Source organism: Bufo gargarizans, chromosome 2, assembly GCF_014858855.1.
Source record: "Bufo gargarizans isolate SCDJY-AF-19 chromosome 2, ASM1485885v1, whole genome shotgun sequence".
Taxonomy (NCBI): Eukaryota; Metazoa; Chordata; class Amphibia; order Anura; family Bufonidae; genus Bufo; species Bufo gargarizans.
Window position 1 is genome coordinate 527340531 of NC_058081.1, and position 19571 is coordinate 527360101.

At 46.7% G+C, this 19571-nt stretch overlaps 1 protein-coding gene across 2 annotated transcripts in view; it reads right to left on the reverse strand.

Moving 5' to 3' along the window:
• The window catches only part of RASSF8 (Ras association domain family member 8), a 60571-nt gene extending 42646 nt beyond the window's left edge, over window positions 1-17925 (reverse strand). For both annotated transcript variants that reach the window (XM_044281466.1, XM_044281467.1), the window contains exon 1: window positions 17792-17925. The gene's annotated coding sequence lies outside the window, so the exon portion shown is untranslated. The remainder of the gene's footprint in view (window positions 1-17791) is intronic.
• Window positions 17926-19571: the final 1646 nt, after the last annotated feature.

Below are 19571 nucleotides of genomic sequence, written 5' to 3' on the forward strand. Positions count from 1 at the left end.
TAGGACAATCACGTGGGTTGTCAGCATCTTTCGTGCTGTTTTGTAGGAGGGAACTGGCATCGCTAGAGAGCACCCCTCTGTGCCGGTTATGTCACCGGGCACAAAGGGGCGTTGTTCTGGGCTGAAGGACGTGGATTTGGAGGCAGGGAACGCTGCTGTTTAGCATAGTGCGCGCCTCTCATCTGAATTTACACTCAATGGGGCCGCATGGATTATGCATATTCAAGTGCTGTAGGCACACCTCCCATGTTCTTACAGACGAGGGGGATGAATGGCAGGAAAAGGAATATTGATTAGAGAAGTGGTTGGGATTGAGACGTCAAAGAGGGAGCGCTGCAATGTAAACAATACCGAGCGCAGTTTCGGGGACCCATAGGAGCCCCGGAGGAGGAAAAAATAAATAAATAACTGGGAACCTTCAGGGGGACCTTACAGATGTATTTAACGGTGAATACTAATGTTAGTTAAAAAGACTGTGATCCCAGACAACCCCTTTAAGACCAGAAGGTATAACTGTGTTAAGAGCATAAATCTCCACCCCTAATGGATTGTTTAATTGTCTCAATCATGGAGAACCGTAGTGTTTTTATATTACCTCCATGACGGAGCAAAACCTGAGAGCGGTCTGTCACGTTTATTGCGAAAATTCTCTTCTTGAACATTCTGCAGGTCTTACCCACATATTTACATCCACAGTCACATTGAGCAAGATACACAACCCCCACAGTATTACAGTTTGCAAACGAGCGAGTTCTAAAGGTCCATCCTTGGGCACCATGCTTTACACTTGGCGCATCTGAAGGTTCCCGGTTTCCTATTGGCCAACCAGGTGCTTCTTAATGGGACTTCAAAGTGGCTATGCACCAATGAGTCCTCTTTACTGCGTCCTCGTCTAAACCTTTTTTGCTGGATAGTCTGGAAGGACTTTTCCAGGTCCGGGTCCGTTTTAAGAACTGACCAGTAACGTCCAAGGATCTCCCGGACTTGTTGGGATGCGGTATCGTATGTGCCAACAATCCAGATCACTTCTTTTGGATCTTTTTTTCTTGGATTGAAGTAAGGTGGACCTATCTATAGAGTCAGCATTACCCCAGGCCTCAGAGGCAGGAATCTGTTTAAAAAACGGTGTCAGAATCAGGAAAAGTTACCACCTATTGACCTACGCCTGTACCAAAATCGCCCTATGGAGTCATTTACTTTTTTTTTTTTATATTGTGGGTTACTTTTAATGATATATTGATTAAAGGCTATGTTTTAAATAGGGTGGTATTCTGCGAGTTGCTAATTTGATGCATGCTACCTTTAGTAACTCTACCCTCTGATGGGTTTATTGTCTTAGCTGTGATACTCCATCTCCTGAATGGTTAATCAGCCTAGCTAGGACTTCATTAGGACTTTAGGGCGAAAGGTTTCTTTGTCCATTTATTCCCCCACTTGAGCTGGGCGAGTCATACTCTGTGCCGGGTGCACAGTCGAGGTGTGTCAGAATATTTTATCATACATAATTCCATGTCATTTGCACAACTGGCACTGTGCGGCACTTCGTATTTTGACAGCTGGAGACGGGAAGACACGTGACAGCTCTGCAGAACATGCACGGCGGGGGGGAAGACCACCAAGACAACAGAAGAGCAGACAAGTCGCCATCAAGAAAGGGGCTCAAATGGCTGCATTGTTTTTTGGGGTGCTCTCTAGTATTCTATTGCAATGCTGAGAGTTGTAGTCGAATAACAGCTGCAGGGTCAGAGGTGGTGTCATCAGCTGAATGATTTCCAGGCATTGTCAATGTTCTTCAGTACTGTACATCAAGCTCCTCGTTCTTCACAGTTCAGGTCTAATACCTCTAGGAGACCCATCTGCCACGAGAACCCACAGACTGCAGCCCCGACGCTGCTTACTGACAAGAGAAAAAATTAAATAAAAAAGTTCAGGGTTCAGCATGGTCCTCACACAAGATCCTGTAGTATTGAATATCATGCCAAATACCAGTGAAGACTGACACTATCCCAAGAAAAGTGGTATTAAGGAGAGGGGACTGTATAGCTACATATTAATGAAGTTTTATGGTCCTTATATACTGATGGCCCATCCTCAGGGTATCTAATAAAAATCAGATTATCACCTCGCACCTCCCGTGCTATAACTATAGCCATGTCCATTTTGTGTAGTGGACGGAGCTGGTTACTGCAGCGCTGCTACCGGTGAAGAGGACGCGAGTAGCACGGCAAAATCCAGCACCATGGCTGGTGCCAGGACTACTACAGTAGGTGAGGGTGCAGACACCTATCGATTAGATAACGATGGCCAATCCTGAGCATCGGCCATCTAGATGGCAAAGCGGGTGATCATGGGCACATCAAGCTGGCCAATAGCTATTCTCACCCAACTCAGCTAAGTGGAGATGAAAATAAGCTGCTGTCTGATCCATGTGGAATAAAAAACCGGGCATCTTGAAATCCAACATGTCCGACCCCTCTGCTGTCACTTAAGGACTAACATTTCTGAAGTGCTTGGTTAGTTTTAAAGAATTGACTGCGCTATTCTCCTATGTTGTTTGACAGTCACAGTGTGCGTTTTACTCCAGTCACACCCAGAGCTGCAGTCACAAATTGGCTGTTGCCCTTAGATACAGAAGGATACATCCACACTGTTGTCAAACATGTCCGCTGACAGCTATGAGGGTCTCATCTGAGCTCCCGCGAGGCTCCGTAAACTAGCTGGAGAAGAACAGAGTCATAAACTGAAACTAAAATGCATTGAAAATGTCAAAGTGGTCTTGTCCTTTAAGTGGCCACCGTTGTGACAAAAGCTTTTTATTCCCCATAGAAGGCTGGACGGGGGCGGTTTACTGTGAAAACACTGCAAGGGGAAGAATCTGGGCTTTTATGATCAGTCCAGGCTCGGCTTGAGGGGGTCTGCTTAGGAAAACAAACCAGAATAATGGAGATAAAATGGAGATAGTCTGCAGGACATTGCGGAGTGGTCACCTGGCTACAGCACAAACAATGGCTGATAGTGGAAGCAGCGGATCTAGAGACACTGTCCTAATCTGACTACAATTCAGCTACCTGTCACGGGAGAGAAGAAACAGCAGGAAACACTTAAGACTCCTTCAGTAGATTAATCCCTGGCCCCCCTGGTACCAGATCTTTAACCCCCCCCGGACTGGGCACTTACTCTGCACCATCCAACACAGTGCACCTAACAGCCTGGAGGGTCCAAACACCAGGCACTGGGAAATGTCTGGGAAAGTCTGTAAAACAGGACACTTGGGATGGGTCTCGTGTATCCAAACACATTCAGGAGCAAAGTAGCTTAATTTCATACGTACAGCAACTGACTCCGCCACCATTTAACAAGTACAACTATAACATAGCCCGGCGCCATTACATATATACTACCAGTGAGACCGGCGCCATTACATATATACTACCAGTGAGACCGGCGCCATTACATATATACTACCAGCGAGACCGGCGCCATTACATATATACTACCAGCGAGACCGGCGCCATTACATATATACTACCAGCGAGACCGGCGCCATTACATATATACTACCAGCGAGACCGGCGCCATTACATATATACTACCAGCGAGACCGGCGCCATTACATATATACTACCAGCGAGACCGGCGCCATTACATATATACTACCAGCGAGACCGGCGCCATTACATATATACTACCAGCGAGACCGGCGCCATTACATATATACTACCAGCGAGACCGGCGCCATTACATATATACTACCAGCGAGACCGGCGCCATTACATATATACTACCAGCGAGACCGGCGCCATTACATATATACTACCAGTGAGACCGGCACCATTACATATATACTACCAGTGAGACCGGCGCCATTACATATATACTACCAGCGAGACCGGCGCCATTACATATATACTACCAGCGAGACCGGCGCCATTACATATATACTACCATGGCTTTCACGAGCTGCCCAAAACTGATCAGTTCAGCCCCAATGCATTCTGAATGGATAAGGATCCATTCAGAATGCATCAATTTGGCTGCGTTGGGTCTCCGTTGCGTTTTTTAGATGGTAACTAAAACGCAGCTTGCAGCGTTTTGGTGGTCGTCTGACTATGGTGCAATTGAAAACTGATCCATCCCCCATTGACTTTTTATGAATAATGCAAACAGATCCGTTATTAACGGATACAAGCGTTTGCATTATCGGTGCGGATACGTCTGTGCAGATACAAGACGGATCCGCACCAAACGCGAGTGTGAAATTTGCCTAATTTGTGGAGCGGCAACACAGCCGCAAGAAATATGGATGTATGCATGGCCCTATAAAAATGAATGAGTGAACGTACTAGCCGTAAAAAATGCAGATAGCACACAGATAAAAAAATTGGTTGTGAGCATGAGACCTTAAAGGGGTTGTCCAGGTTCAGAGCTGAACCTGGACATCCCTCCATTTTCCCCCTGGCAGCCCCCCTGACATGAGCATCGGAGCAGTTCATGCTCCGATGCTCTCCTTTGCCCTGCGCTAAATCGCGCAGGGCAAAGGCATTTTCTGAGTTCCGGTGACGTACCGGGGCTCTCTATGGGGCTGACAGGAACCCTGGTGACGTCACCGGCACTGATGGGCGGGATTTGGCTCTGCCCTAGCCAGTAAAACGGCTAGGGCAGAGCTAAAGCCCGCCCCTCAGAGCCGGTGACGTCACCGAACACACTGCTGGGCGGAAGTTACCGCCCGGCAGTGTGTTATTGTAAACACAAGAGCCTGTGCCCTGCGCGATCTAGCAGCAGGGCACGGGAGCGCATCGGAGCATGAGATGCTCCGATGCCAGGCTCAGGAGGGCTGCCGGGGTGAAAATAAGGGTATGTCCGGGTTCAGCTCTGAACCCGGACAACCCCTTTAAGGCTGGTTTCACACGGGCGTTGCGGGAACATGCACCATATTTCCGCACGAGTGCAAAACATTGTAATGCATTTTGCAGGCGGGTGAGAAAAATTGGCATGTTTGGTACCCAAACCCGAACTTCTTCACAGAAGTTCAGGTTTGTGTAGATTGTACTATTTTTCCTTATAACATGGTTATAATACAGAATGCATAGTACAATAGCGCTGGAGGTGAAGAAGACAAGCCGGGCTGCGCGAGCAAGTGGATTAAGGCGAGTTAAATTATTATTATTTTTTTAACCTCTCCAGCCCTATTGTACTATGCATTCTGTATTAAGAATGCTATTTTCCCTTATAACCATGTTATATAACCATCTCCTAGCAAGTGTGCGTGAAAAATCGCACCGCATCCGCACTTGCTTGCGGATGCTTGCGATTTCCACGCAGCCCCATTCACTTCTATGGGGCCTGCGTGTTAAATGCACAATATAGAGCATGCTGCGATTTTCATGCAACGCATAAGTGATGCGTGAAAATCACCGCTCATGTGCAAAGCCCCATAGAAATTAATGGGTCTGGATTCAGTGCGGGTGCAATGCGTTCACCTCACGCATCGCACCCATGCGGAAATCTCGCCCGTGTGAAAGGGGCCTAAGTCAACCTGGTCCAATAGGGCACATAGGAGGCGGCTCCTGCGGTATAAAGATTTCTAGACAGGGATGACAGAACGTGTGTTTCAAGTTCGGTGTACAAGGTTCGGGTTATCTAAGAATACAGTTATGGATTCTGCTAAGTTATGGTCCGTGATAACGACCCAAACCTTGTATGCCGAACTTGAAACAAGTTCACTCAACACCATTATTGTCAAAATCGTGGCAAAAACCACAACTTGGTGAATAAGCCCCGACCACATACTGGTTAATATATGATGATTACTACATCATCCACTGCCTATTCAAATGGAAACTCATCCCAGGTTCCCAATTATGCGAGCATTCAGCCTGGCGCTCCCCCTCTTCTGCCTGAAGATTGCATGGGAGGGTGGGAGAGGCCGCGTATGGAATTTACAGCAACAGACACTTGCAGCTAAGTGGAAACTATTCACTTCAGACAAGGAGAGACCTGGCACCGACCCGGGCGCTCGTATTATACAACCCTGTGTAATAAAAACATCTACACGCTAGCCCTAGAGGGCTCCCTATCTGCTCAGATATGAAGGAACATTCTTTTAATCAACTAGCGTGTTTATGGCAAACATTCTAATCTTAAAGGAGACATACCAAAACGATTTATAAAAGCCCCTTTAATGCAAATTTAAAATGTGAAAACCATTTTCTAATATCCTATGTCTAGGCTGAGAAATGACAATATGAAGTTACAGGCCCAAAGCCTGAGGCTGCACCACTGCGAGAGTCTATTAACAGGTGCGATTTCCCGACAGGTGCACTGTCGCCATGGAAACCTTCAAACGACACCAGCAACCTGCGGCTGTCCTGAAACTACGACTCCCAGAATCCTTTCCCTTTTATGGGTGTTACAAAAGTAGCCAAGTAAGTTTATATGCTGGGAGTTGTAGTTTTACGTCAGCTGGAGTGCAATAGGGTGTTGATCCCTGATCTACATCAATGTTCCCACGTAACTACCACCAGACAAGCCAGGCAGGGTGTAGACATGGTGACTGGGATCTACGCAGATCCACCTCTCCCCTCAATCTCTGAGGCGTTAAATCGGAGTTTAGTGTTGAACTTTAAACAGAGCCAGAAAACAGCAAAGAATTACAAAGTATTCAGCAGGAGCCAAAGAGCGAAGACAGGAAGATCTGGTCCGACCTGATCTTGAGGATGAACTGGGTGCACATGGGGTGTACCTCTGAGGCCACCCTCTCTTAAAGTGTACCTAAACTTTCACTTTGTTAAAACCTAAAAATACATGCGATAGAAAGCATATTTGTAATATACTTAATTTTTTTCACTTTTCCTGGCGAAATAGGCACCAGATTTCAGGTGCCTAAAGTACAGGGGTACGGATTGCAAAGCACACCCCATTGTGTATAGGAGTATGGATTCCCTGAGCGCTAACAGGCCGGAGCATCGCTACTCCTGTACAGGCGCTGTTCTCCTAAAGCCCGGCACAGATTGGCTATGTTGGAGCGAGCACAGCCTGCCTACCACATCAGCACAGGCCATCATGAAGTATATAAAGTATACTACAAATGGGTTTTTATCACTTGTACTTTAGGTTTTAATAAAGTGAAAGTAAAAGTTTAGGTACACTTTAAAGAGGTTTTACGACACTGGGACCTTCTGACGTCATATGGGTTCAAGCAGCGGCGGGAAGTACCAGAAGGGTAATTTCTACAGCCCATGCGCTGTGGTTATAAAAATTAGTAACATAATACTAAAATAACAATACATAAGGGCTCATGCCCACGAACATAAGGACAAATCGCAGTCCGCAATGCATGGGCACCGACCGTGGGGCAGCCTCATGCGGATCGTGGACCCATTCACTCCGCATCCTACAGTCCGCACCGCAAAAAGGTAGTGCATGCGCTACTTTTTTGAGGTGCAGAGGCACAGCCAGAAACACCACGGAAGCACTCCGTAGTGCTTCCGTGGGGTTCCAATCCGTGCTTCTGCACCGCATCTCCAGATTTGCAGACCAATTCAAGTGAATTGGTCCGCATCGGTGATGCGGAATGCACACAGCTGGTGACCCGTGTATTGCGGAACCGCCATATGCGGTCCGCAGCATGCACACTGAGCCCTTACGTTCGTGGTCATGAGCCCTAATAAAGGTGTTTAGGGTGCGGCGCATGGTCAATTTGAAATTGAGGGTTTGAATGTACCGTGACACTATGACATCAGTTTAGACACCATGTCAAAAAATATGTCTCCTTTCAGAAACAGCACCACTCCTCTCCATAGGTTGCGTGCGGTATTGCAGATCAGCTCCATTGAAGTAAATGGGGGCCAAGTTGTGATACCACACATGTGGACACAGCTGGCGTTTTTTTGGGAACAAGCCCAGAAGGGGGTGACGCCTGGGTGCTTTTGCACGTGGTGGCCCTCACTCCTATACATTTAGGGGTGGCATTGTTCAAATTCTAAACAATGCCCACGAAAAAGCCATGACGGCAACAGAAGAGTAATCCGGGATTGTACTGAACCAAGAACTGTTCTGCTGGCGTCAGCACTGGACGAGGTAAACAAACGGCACAGCCCTGCCACCACAGCAATACCCAGCAGATGCACAAGGACTGGCACTCACTGCTACAGCACTAACACTCCCACTATGCTCAGTCTGTACGTAGATACAAAACTAGATGCATGACAACATGGTGGATGACATGGTAAAAAAAAAAAGCCAAGTTTACCCTGTGGAACCAAGGTGGAACTACAACTTGAATTTCAGCCTCTCTTGGTAGTAGCATTGTGCCTGCATCCAACTGGAAAGGACTTGAAGGAGGTGCCTTATAAAGAAGCCCTGTCACTCAGCTGACCTCGGCCAGTTAGCATCACTGGGAAAATAAACACTCCCAGTGATGCTGATTGGATGTGAGCAGCTCTCCTCACAGTGCTCTCTCTCATGTCCTTTTCAGTAGGAGGCATGCACAGTATAAGGTTTCTCTATACAGCGGTATTACAAACCACGGTCATTCCCCTCTCCCCATTGAAAACACACACTCAGCTGAGCCCAGTGTGCATGTGTATTGGTGGTATGAGAAATAGCTGGATGCCAAAACACAATATGCGGGCTTATGCACAGTTTTTTTGTCGGCATCCGTTCTACATTTTTTGCAAATCGGATGCAGACCCATTCACTTCAAGGGAGCCGCAAAAGATGAGGACAGCACACTGTGTGCTCTCCGCATCCGTTTGTCCATTCTGTGGCCCCGCAGGAAAAATAAAAATAAAAAATAGAACATATCCTATTCTGGGCCATTTTTTGGACAAGGATAGGACTGTTCTACAGAGGACAGGACATTCCATTCCTCAAAATGCTAAACGCACACGGGCAGTATCCGCGTTTGGTGAATCCGCAATTTGCAGACCGCATAAATGGCTACGTCCGTGTGTATAAGGCCTGAAACTGCCTTAAATTAAAGGGCAACATGACTAAATATATATAACTCCCAAGTCAGTGGTGCTCCTGAAATTACCCGATATAAACAGCTGTTGGAGGCGACTGCCATAATAGGGCCCAAAAGAGCCATCACCTACCTTTCTCAAACATCATAAATGACAAAAAAAATAAAAAATATACTATGCAAATCTTCCTGCTCCTACTCAGTGTGTCAGTGTTTACTGCAATTACAGCTTTATATTCATGAACCATGAAGATCAGGGTGACCAGAGCTATAATTTATGCCTAGATGAAGCAGGATACATTTTTTTTATTATTACATAAAATATGGGATTACCAACATTAAGCAATGCTGCACCTGTGGGCGCAATCGGCGGGGTTTCCTGAGGGTCATTTTCTAGCGGGAGCTTTGTGCGCGGTCTATGCTGCTCTTTTGTAGCCATGATGAATTTGTTTTCGTGTTCTGCCCAGTGTTTGCAGTCGTCTCCACGGTGCGGCTCGGCAGGAAAACGTTCAGGATGAAATTATAAAGTAATCTCAGCCTCTGGAGAAGACGTCTAGACAATATGTGTGCAGCTGCCATGTCAGCAGGACACACGGCTCCGCTCTGTGGCCAAGGATAACCCAACATCACTTTCCCAGACTGCTCCTTTGGTTTAGGATCCCGAAATGGGTCAGGTGAACACCTTACAGTACGGTGCAATCTATTGTTCCCCGTTATCAGCAGCTTCAGGTCTATAGGAAAAGGGACAGCGAGTACAGAAATCTCCCTGCCTCAATGATCACCACTATATGCCATATATCCAGACCCAAAAACCACAGACATATGCGTGACTGATATGAGCCCCCGCTGCAGGACTATTATATAAGCCCTTATTCTGGTTAGTGGCCTTTTAAAATCAGAGATCGGGTCTGAAAGGCAGTGGACAATGTCCAGCTAACTTCAAGTGAGCAGGCCTTCTGTGACTCCAGAGAGTGGGAAGTTTAGGGTAGGTTCACATATGGGGTAATTTATCAAACTGGTGTAAAGTAGAACTGGCTTAGTTGCCCATAGCAACCAATCCGATTCCACCTTTTATTTTTCACAGCTGCTTTGGAAAATGAAAGGTGGAATCTTATTGGTTGCTACTCTGCTGTACTGCCCTCTGTCTGCCCGCTACTCAGCGGCTCCATTTTAGTTGTCTAGTACAATGTGTGCTATACAGGACCCTGAGGAAACTCCTGTCCTCATAGAAAGCTATTCACAGCTTCTAGTATCTACTACTGACTGTTAGATGTAAGGACTTGGTTGAACTTTATGTCCTTCTTTTTTCAACCATATTAACTACATAACTATGACTAGCTTTATCTGTCTTCATTATGAGCTTATTGTTCTTAAATCTTCATTTTCTCTTCTCTTGGCATAACATAACGAGTTTCCCATAGGGTTACGGACTGAAGTTACAGTGGTTGCCCAATTAATACTGTATCTTGAGGGATTACTTGTGGTTATATTCTTGTACATAGGGAGTAATATCCCCGTATGGCTCTTATGATCTGCAGGACACCTCCACACACACACACAAACACTTTCCACCTGTCTGAAAGTTCAAGCCAAACAATGGCAGAAGTCTGTGGAGGATAACCCCCTGTGGTCTCTCGCTTCCCGTAGATCACATGGCACTTTGACGTTTGACTAATGGTAATCTCAGAATTCCTTTTCCGGCCAAGAACAATGGGACTTGGAATTAGCGCATAGCTGGCAACAAGACACCAATCACCTTGTGAAACAGATTACACTGTACCAAGTACACAGAACGCTGGGCTGCCATGGAAACGAAAAGTACAAAAACAAAATGGCCGCTTGTCAGATATATACACTGTATATTGTCCTCATTCAAATTACCAGCATGAGAAATCGGCATTGAATGGGCAGAGCGTTAACGGATCCATCACCATTGACTTACATTGTTTTCGGTGCCGGATCCGTTTTTTATGATCCGCCACAAACCTGCAGCTGTGTTGTGTCCGGTCAGAAAATGGATTGCTGCCGGAACGGAAAACATCCTGAATGGATTTCTTTCGATTTAGACTACATGAAGACCAAATGTTTTTTTTTCCCCCTGTATTGAGATCCTCTGCCGGATCTCAATACTGGAAAACAACAGCGAAGTGTGAAAGTAGCCGAACGCTCAACTGGGGGCATAAATGGCCTCACCTAACTGCACCCAGTCACATGATCACACACACACGTATTTACTCCCATAATTTAAGCTGGCCATATAATATATGCACCCATAGTGGACACGAAAAGGAGAGTGATTAAGTCACTCAGGGTACGGCTACACAGCGATTTCGGGCGCAACAGCTGACGCGTTCCCAAGTATCGCAGTGTAGCTGGGCAGCCATAGAAACAAATGGAGTTGTAGCGCAACTCTCACAATAGCTGCGAATGCAAACCCAGGATTGTAAAATAAATTCAGCAGTGTTGGATTTTTTGCGATTCTGGGGACGAGGACCCCATTCATTTCTATGGCTGCCCTGCTACACTGTGATACTTGGGCATGTGACAGGCGTCATGCTCAAAATTGCCGTGTAGCTGTACTCTTATTGGCGTCCATACAGTGATCATCTTATCCTATGTATAGCCTGCCTCAATGGCAGAACTGGACATTCTTCCGAAATTATTAGCATATGGGCGACTACCCCTTGGTGCATTGTCTTTACTGCTATCATAAGTGGTCACTCAATCTGAACACAGAATATGACAAGTCAGGGATCTGATAAAGGAATGTTCTGGAATAATCGTAATCCCAGCTTCTGCCAAGACTATTATGCAGTGACAGACATTAATGCCAATCTGACCCTCTAAGGCCACGGCTGGTGTGTACATGGAGCTCCTAGGAAAGCTGGATGACAAGCACCATGGCTGCCATTACAGATCTCACTAGGGTTGTCTCCGAACTTTGAAAGAGCCTTGATAGGTATATGTAGGATAAGTGTATGAGCGTAACTCGGTACTCTAGGAAAGACAGATTTCCTTACAGTCATCCTATTGATATAACTGCACAAGTATGTGGCTATGGTCAGGAATCTGGAAAAGGAGTCAGAATAGCATCCCTAATTCTCAGCCGTTGCTCACACATTTGATTATATAGTGGTAAATCTCCTGACCCAATTTTGTCATTCAGGATTCTAGAAAAATGTTGGACTTTTTTTTTTGTATTACTGCAAAGTTTTCACTCAGAAGCTTCTTAAAGCTAAAAGAACATTCACAAACGTGATAAATCTCAGGCCGTCATCCATCTTTAATTAGACCATCTAGTCCCACCCGAATTATTGAGGTCACAAGCTTGTACTCAACATGTAGGCCTCAAATGACGCATGAGGAAACAGAAAGGAAAGTTATATATCAAGTAATCAAGAAACTTATTAAAGGGGTTTTCCGCTCCTCCTTAATTGATCGGCATGGATCCAACACCCCATACCCCTGCCGATAAGCTGTTCTGCAGTGCATCCGGCGTCCCCTCAAGTGAAGGGGACAGTGCTGCGGCAACCAGCTCCATGCAGTACACACAATGGGTGAAATACTGCAGAACAGGTGTCACACCCTGCCTGAGATATTGATGGCCTACCCTCAGCATGGACCATCAATATAAAAGGACCCGAAAATCAGAAAGTAAGGGAAACTCCAGAAAAAAAAAAAAAAAAAAAAAGTCTCTACAAGTCCTGAGGTGAACATAAGATCAGGCTGGCTGCCTAGCAATAGTACCACCAAGCACAGGTAACCACTCAGGAATTTCACGTGGGTCCAGTGTAGTCACCTTGATACATGTGACACAACTTCCTCAAAAAGGGGTCGTCAGGTTACCCATATTTATGACCTATGCTTTATATCACATTGGCGGAGGTTTGACTCTCGACACTCCCGCCGATCAGCAGTGCTCTTCACTGTTTATCTGCACGTCGTTGCCATTGCAGTGGGTGTGCAGTGTAATTACAGAGCCTCTGGAAGATCGCTACCACCTAGGCTGAGAAGAACCAGACTTGAATCACGATGATCTAAGTCTGGTTCAGAAGAACCATCGTGGGAGGTTTGGGTGCTGCAGCTGTAGAATGGGCGTTATAACACATCTATATTACGGTCATGTGAATGTGGCCCTAGTCTGCGCAGTATTGCAGTGGTTTGAGTTCCAGAAGAGAACCGTTTCGGAGTCTCTGGAGTGCTGGATTTGGTCACCCAGCCATGCCTGCTTACAGGTATCCTTGTCTTCAATAGCTGTATTTATACTATATACATACACTCTCCTCAACATTAGGATTGCAACACCAAGAAGAAAAAGGTCACGGAGTTTTGGAAATCAAAGGATCAGAGGACACGTTAATGATATGCAAATGATGAAAAAATGGAAACAAAATATAAAAATTCTCAATTTATTCAGAATAGAGTAGGAGCGCCACACGCAGAAATACACACTCTTAGACGCTCTAGCATGCTACCAATGAGGTTATTGATGGTTGTCTGTGGAATGTTCTGCTATGCTGAAGGCACTTGGGCACACAAATCATCAAGATCCACTGCCCATGACTTCCCAGATTTGCTTGAAAGGACGCAAGTCTGGAGATGCTGGCACAACCAACATGCAGCCTGGGACACTTTGGAGAAATGGCTGCACCACTGGTTCCACAACCAAATCAATGTAACGTCAAGCCATTAGTGTACCTCAAATGAAGACCAGAGGGGTCTGGCTACTGTACATTATGCTACCCCACACCATAATCTCAGGAGTAGGACAAGTGTGACCTTTCTTTTTGAAGGCCTCTTCATGGTGTTCCATATGTTGTCTCCAGACCATCTCCAAGTATCATTGCATCTGACACAAAAGTGGGAGTTAAAGGGGTTGTCTCACTTCAGCAAGTGGCATTTATTATATTAGAGAAAAGTTAATACAAGGCACTGACTAAGATATTGGGATTATCCATATTGCTTCCCTTGCTGGCTAGATCCATTTTTCCATCACATTATACACTGCTCATTTTCATGGTTACGACCACCCTGCAATCCATTAGCAGTGGCCGAACTTTCACACTATAGAAAAAGCACCAGCCTATGTGAGCTCCCACGGTCCCGGCCACCAGAGAGGTCGGGACTTCTTCCTATAGTGTGCAAGCACGACCACCGCTGATGGATTGCAGGGTTGTCGCAACCATGGAAATGAGCAGCGTATGTGATGGAAAAATGAATCCAGCCAGCATAGGAAGCAAAATGGATAATAAAAAATACATTAGCAAGTGCCTTGTATCAACTTTCTCTACATGATGGATGCCACTTGCGGAAGGAAGACAACCCCTTTAATGCTAAAGAGGACAGACCTCCATTGTTGTCTTGCTGTGCACCACAGTAGCCTTTAAGAGTGGTAGCTGGGCGTATGGCTAGTAGCCCACTGGCATGCAGATGCGTTCTGATCGTTTGTGTAGAGACTGTTTGCCGCCCTAGGCTTGGGATGTAACTTCCACTATCACTTGCAATACAGAATGGATGACTACGCAAGATTCTTCTAATTAGACGATCCGTCCACGCAGAGGTTCTCCTCTATGCACCTCCTCCTATCATTCCAGCTCATCGCTGTTCTCCCAAACACTGGGACACACAATGCTGACATCTCGGCCTAGACACGTAGCGATCTGCTGGAGTGATAAACCAAGGTCTCTCAGTTCAAGGTTTCTGTCCTTCCCAGTTTGTGACAAGTTGCCATCAATGGCACGTCAATAATAGGGATGAGCGGACTTGAGTTTTCAAGTTCATCGCACAAGGTTCGGGTTATCTAAGGATCCCACTATGGATTCCGCTACCACAGACCATAACGGAATTCTATGACGGTATGCACCATGGAAGCCTATAAGAGGCATTCCATCATAATAGAATCTATGGGCAGATTGGAGCTAGGTGCTTGAAAATGTGATCATTTGCAGATCAAAGCCAAACCTGCTACTTCCTCAATTTCCATAACCTTATGGCTTGTCCTTCTTGGATAGATATAGAGATATATATTTTAATTTTTTTTTTATTTTTTTTATGTGCATTACTCCCACCAGCATCCTGGAATTTAGATGCGAAAAAATCCAGTTATGATTTCCCTTAAAACCTAGCATCGAAAATCAGAGAGAAGGGGTACAGGAAGGCGCATATATACCCCAGGCACCAACAAGTTACACTGCTCTGACCAGGGCACAGGGCTAGGAGCAAAATGAATCTTTGCCCCAGGTGAAGAAAAGAGCCATCTTCCAGAGCAACCAACCAGACTCTAGCTTTCATTTGCTCCAAATAGGTTAAAAAAAATAAAAGGTGTGATCCGATTGGTTGCTATGGGCAAAGGCTAGTAACGTATGTCTGCTTTGGGCTTCAGCATGCTATGGGTCTTGCTGTCTACAGCAACCAGAGGCTGCGTTTCATTTTCCCAGTGCAGCTTCCAGAATGAGAGCAGAGCTCTGATTGGTTGCTGTGGACAGCCATTTAAAATATGAGGCACGTTCTACCCATTAGTCACTGTTACAAGAGTTCGCCAAAAACATGGAGTATAGCGAAACTCCTTATTAAAAGTGGTCTTCTGTTTCACGTCTTCAGAGCAGACAGAGTTCTAGGAAATCACACCACCACCACCGAAAACACGGAAATGCAGTATAACCCGCGACTAGTTGCCCAGGGATCATCAATATTCTGGATTATGGGACAGCCCAAGGTTAATATGGCCTCCAGAAAGGCAACCGTCTCACGCAGATTAACAGAGCTGAATTGCCGAACATAGCAGAGCTGTGCGTGTCATGTAAACAGTCAGCTCTGCTACATCTGAAGACTTGTGGTTCTCTCTGCTCATGGTCTAGTGAGATTACAGATCAGTTTGTAGATCTGGATTAGACGTCAAATGAAAGAAACTGTTCCGCAACTTTCTAATATACTTGTGTCTTAACTCTTCACCTTTTTCAAGATCACTGCTTGCCATCGGTGAATTAGAACATTTACTTCCAGAGGACAAAAACCTCACAGCTGAAGGTCTGTTACACTAGTAGGCAGACCAAGCAATCCTAGGCTATGCATCATATGCCCCCATAAGTAACAGTCACAAGAGGAGGTTACAACCCCCCCCCAGTCATGTTCTGCATCAAAGTGAAGGCCGCAGTCCCCAGCACTGACCACCCGGCATGGGAAAGAAAATCCGTGTTGTTGTGAAGATTACAGGCAATAGTCTGCTGCCCCTGTGATTAGAGTGTGGCCTGGCAGAAACTGCAGTGCCCTCTACCATGCAGCACAACATGTTATGTGCCAGGACGGCAGCGCGCACTCCTCACAACTCACAAACCCCTGACAGATTATGGGGGCACTATAAAGAGTACGGGAGCTCAACACACTAAGGGAGTACATACTAAGGAACCGCATTAAGGGAGCACACATGCAGGGGCACATATGTGCAAATTAGGTACATATACACAAAGAGGCAGGCATAAAAACAAGCAGAGTTACATACGCACATAAAAACAGGGGGCACAGACACGGGCACACGCCACTGGAGGCACATACGTACATACACACACACACACATGGGCACGCCATCAGAAGCACATGCACATATGGCCACACACAGGTGAGCTGCGGTAACAGGTCCAATGAGCACTGCGGTCGACCACGCTCTTGGCACAGTTCTGGCACTGAAGGGGTGCTACAGCAGCTGATCTCTCATCCAGGATTATGCGCCCGTCTGGCCTCCAGATTAGTCGTGAAGGATGTTGTGCGGTGAAGTCCCCCGGCCTGTGCTCCACACAACACAACAATTGTTTTCTGGCCGTTGTGTAACAAAGTTGCAGTGCGGGCAGGATGACAATCGGGGGCTGAGACCCCTCCACACCATACGAGGGAATTACCCGACAAGCACTACCCGGTCCGAATATATATCCTGTGAGCAAATCTCTCACCTGGAAGACGAGCTCATCCACAGGGAACACTGGATCAGAACGCCCCCGACCCACAGAGGGGGCGCAACAAGAACACTGTACTGGGCAACTGCTCAAAAGGCAATTCCATAAATCAGAGCGTCACTGCCTAACGTCGCAGACCAGAACACATCAAAATTTAGGGGTGAATTTCTACCGATGGTCGTTGGTAGCCTTTGGCCAACCTCAAACGGCGAGTTAGTGGCATGCAACGCCGCAGATATGGCAAGCACACCGACAGCGGGCAAAGGAACGTCAGCTGCAGATGGCGAATGGGGTTTGGGGTGCAAATACAGGTCAGGTATAAGATCTAGATATTGTGGGGGAGGGGTGACTTGTAAAAAGGTAATAACGGCACAAAGGGGGGCACACAAATGTGGGGAGCAACCTGATGAAATTGCCTCATATAAAGGGGGGCTATGGCCCCCACTATCTAATGCTGGAAACCTATTTCAATGGTCCGATATAACAGTAGCTAATTTATTTATTTATTTATTTATTTTTTGGGGGGGGGGGGGTCACAATTCACCCCATACATCTGACAGCCCAGCAAGGTGTGACGGTCAAGTCAAAAGAGGGTACACTTAGGTCCATAGGGGCACTAAAAGGTCAAGGTTCATGAAGTGTGGGCACAAGGGGTGCAGCAGGTACGGGGGCACTGGAGGGTACACTCAGGAAAAGCAGATACAGGCAAGGACAGCTTCATATTGGGGTACAGTAATGCCAGCGGGGTGCACTGACGAATTGATGGCGTATACAGTGTCCTGCCTGCGAAAGCGGGGGGTACATCTCAGGGAGTACGATTTTAGGTTAAAAGTTGGCACAAGGGGCGGGTATGTACCGAGCTCCTCACCGCAGTACTCACCCTCTCCGCGGTAATCCCGGGCCCCGGGGGCCACAGCTCCGGATAAAGTTGGCGGCGGCGCAGGAAAGTTCGGAGGCGGCAGCCGCGGTGCGCCAGGCGGGGGGCAGGAGCTCCTCTGCTGCCCGGGCTGTGAGTGTCAATGCGGTGCAGCAGCGCTCCTCCTCCCCTGTCACTACTCGGAGCCTCCTCCCTCCTCCTCCTCCCCCATCCCCTGCTGGATGAAATGTAACGGAGCTGCATTGTGGGAAGTGGCCTCAGCCTGGCACTGCCTGGGCACCTCTTCCATCTCAAGCTGGTAAAAAGTCTATGCAGTTCTATCGGTATCAGGGAAAGCTGGGTGACACCTATATGGCGGCCATGGTAGCGTCCCCTGAACTGCACCCTATGCCCAGGAGTGGTGAGATGCCCCCTAAATGACTCAGCTTTCCCAGAAACAGATATATACAGGCCAACTTGTGTGTCAGTGCCTCACCATTTTCATGTCAGTGAATGAAACCTCCTTTTTTCATCCAGAGACTGAAGACAAGCCTAAAACTTCTCACATCTGAGGGTTTGTTGCTCTGTTATAGCGGTCTGGACAACACATTGGACTATACCTTTTAGGCTTGGTTCACATTTGCATGGTTACAGGCCCGGACCCATCACACATACTTGGGCCTCGGTCATGGACAGCATGCCCCGATTGACTTTAATGTGTTTTCTGACACGTCAGCGGAAAAATCATGGAGACATGCACTACCTGGGTCTGTGAGGTGGACCAAACATGCCCATTGGAGTCTATGGGTCCGTGAACAAACCACTAATACAACACGGGTGGCATCCATGTACCTCAGTATGTCATACACCACTGGTAGGAGATGCTCAGGATATTAAAGGGGTTCTCCAACCCCTACAATGACCCCCCTAATGCCCAGGTTATACTTACCCACCCCTGATGCTCGTCCCCATCGAGGCCGACCTGAGCATAGGACATTACTATTGTACTCCCAAAAAATGTATACCATTGTAACAACCCCTCAGCTGTAGAACTTATGACGGAGCCTTAGGCCTCAAGCACACGAACATATTTTCTTTCTGTGTCCGTTCAGTTTGTTTTTTTTGCGAACCGTATGCGGAACCATTCATTTTTAATGGGTCCGCAAAAAAAAACGGAAGTTACTCCATGTGCACAAAGCGCGCGGCGTCATAGCAACCAATGATGCTGTGCACTCAGCAGGACGGGTTTTCACGGACCGTGGTCCACGTATTTGTGAATGAGGTCTAAGGCCTTTTTCACATGAGAGTGACGGATTAGATCCGGATGCGTTCAGGGTGCGCTCAGTGAAACTCACACCATTTTGCAAGCAAGTTCAGTCAGTTTTGTCTGCGATTGCGTTCAGTTTTTTTCTGCGCGAGTGAAATGTGTTTTTTCACCGAAGCCCCATTCACTTCTATGGGGCCAGGGCTGCGTGAAAAACACAGAATATGGCTACATGCAGACAACCATATGTGTTTTGCGGTCCACAAAAAAAAACGCATGCCATCCGTATTTTTTTTTGCGGATCCATTGTAACAATGCCTAAAATGGACATGAATAGGACCTGTTCTATTTTTTTGGGCGGAGCTACGGAACGGACATACGGATGCGGATAGCACATGGTGTGCTGTCCGCATTTTTTGCGGACCCATTTAACTGAATGGGTCCGCATCCTATCTGCAAAAAAAACCCGCAACTGACACGGAAACAAACAACGTTCATGTGCATGTAGCCTATAGAGCATGCTGCATTTTTCACGCAATG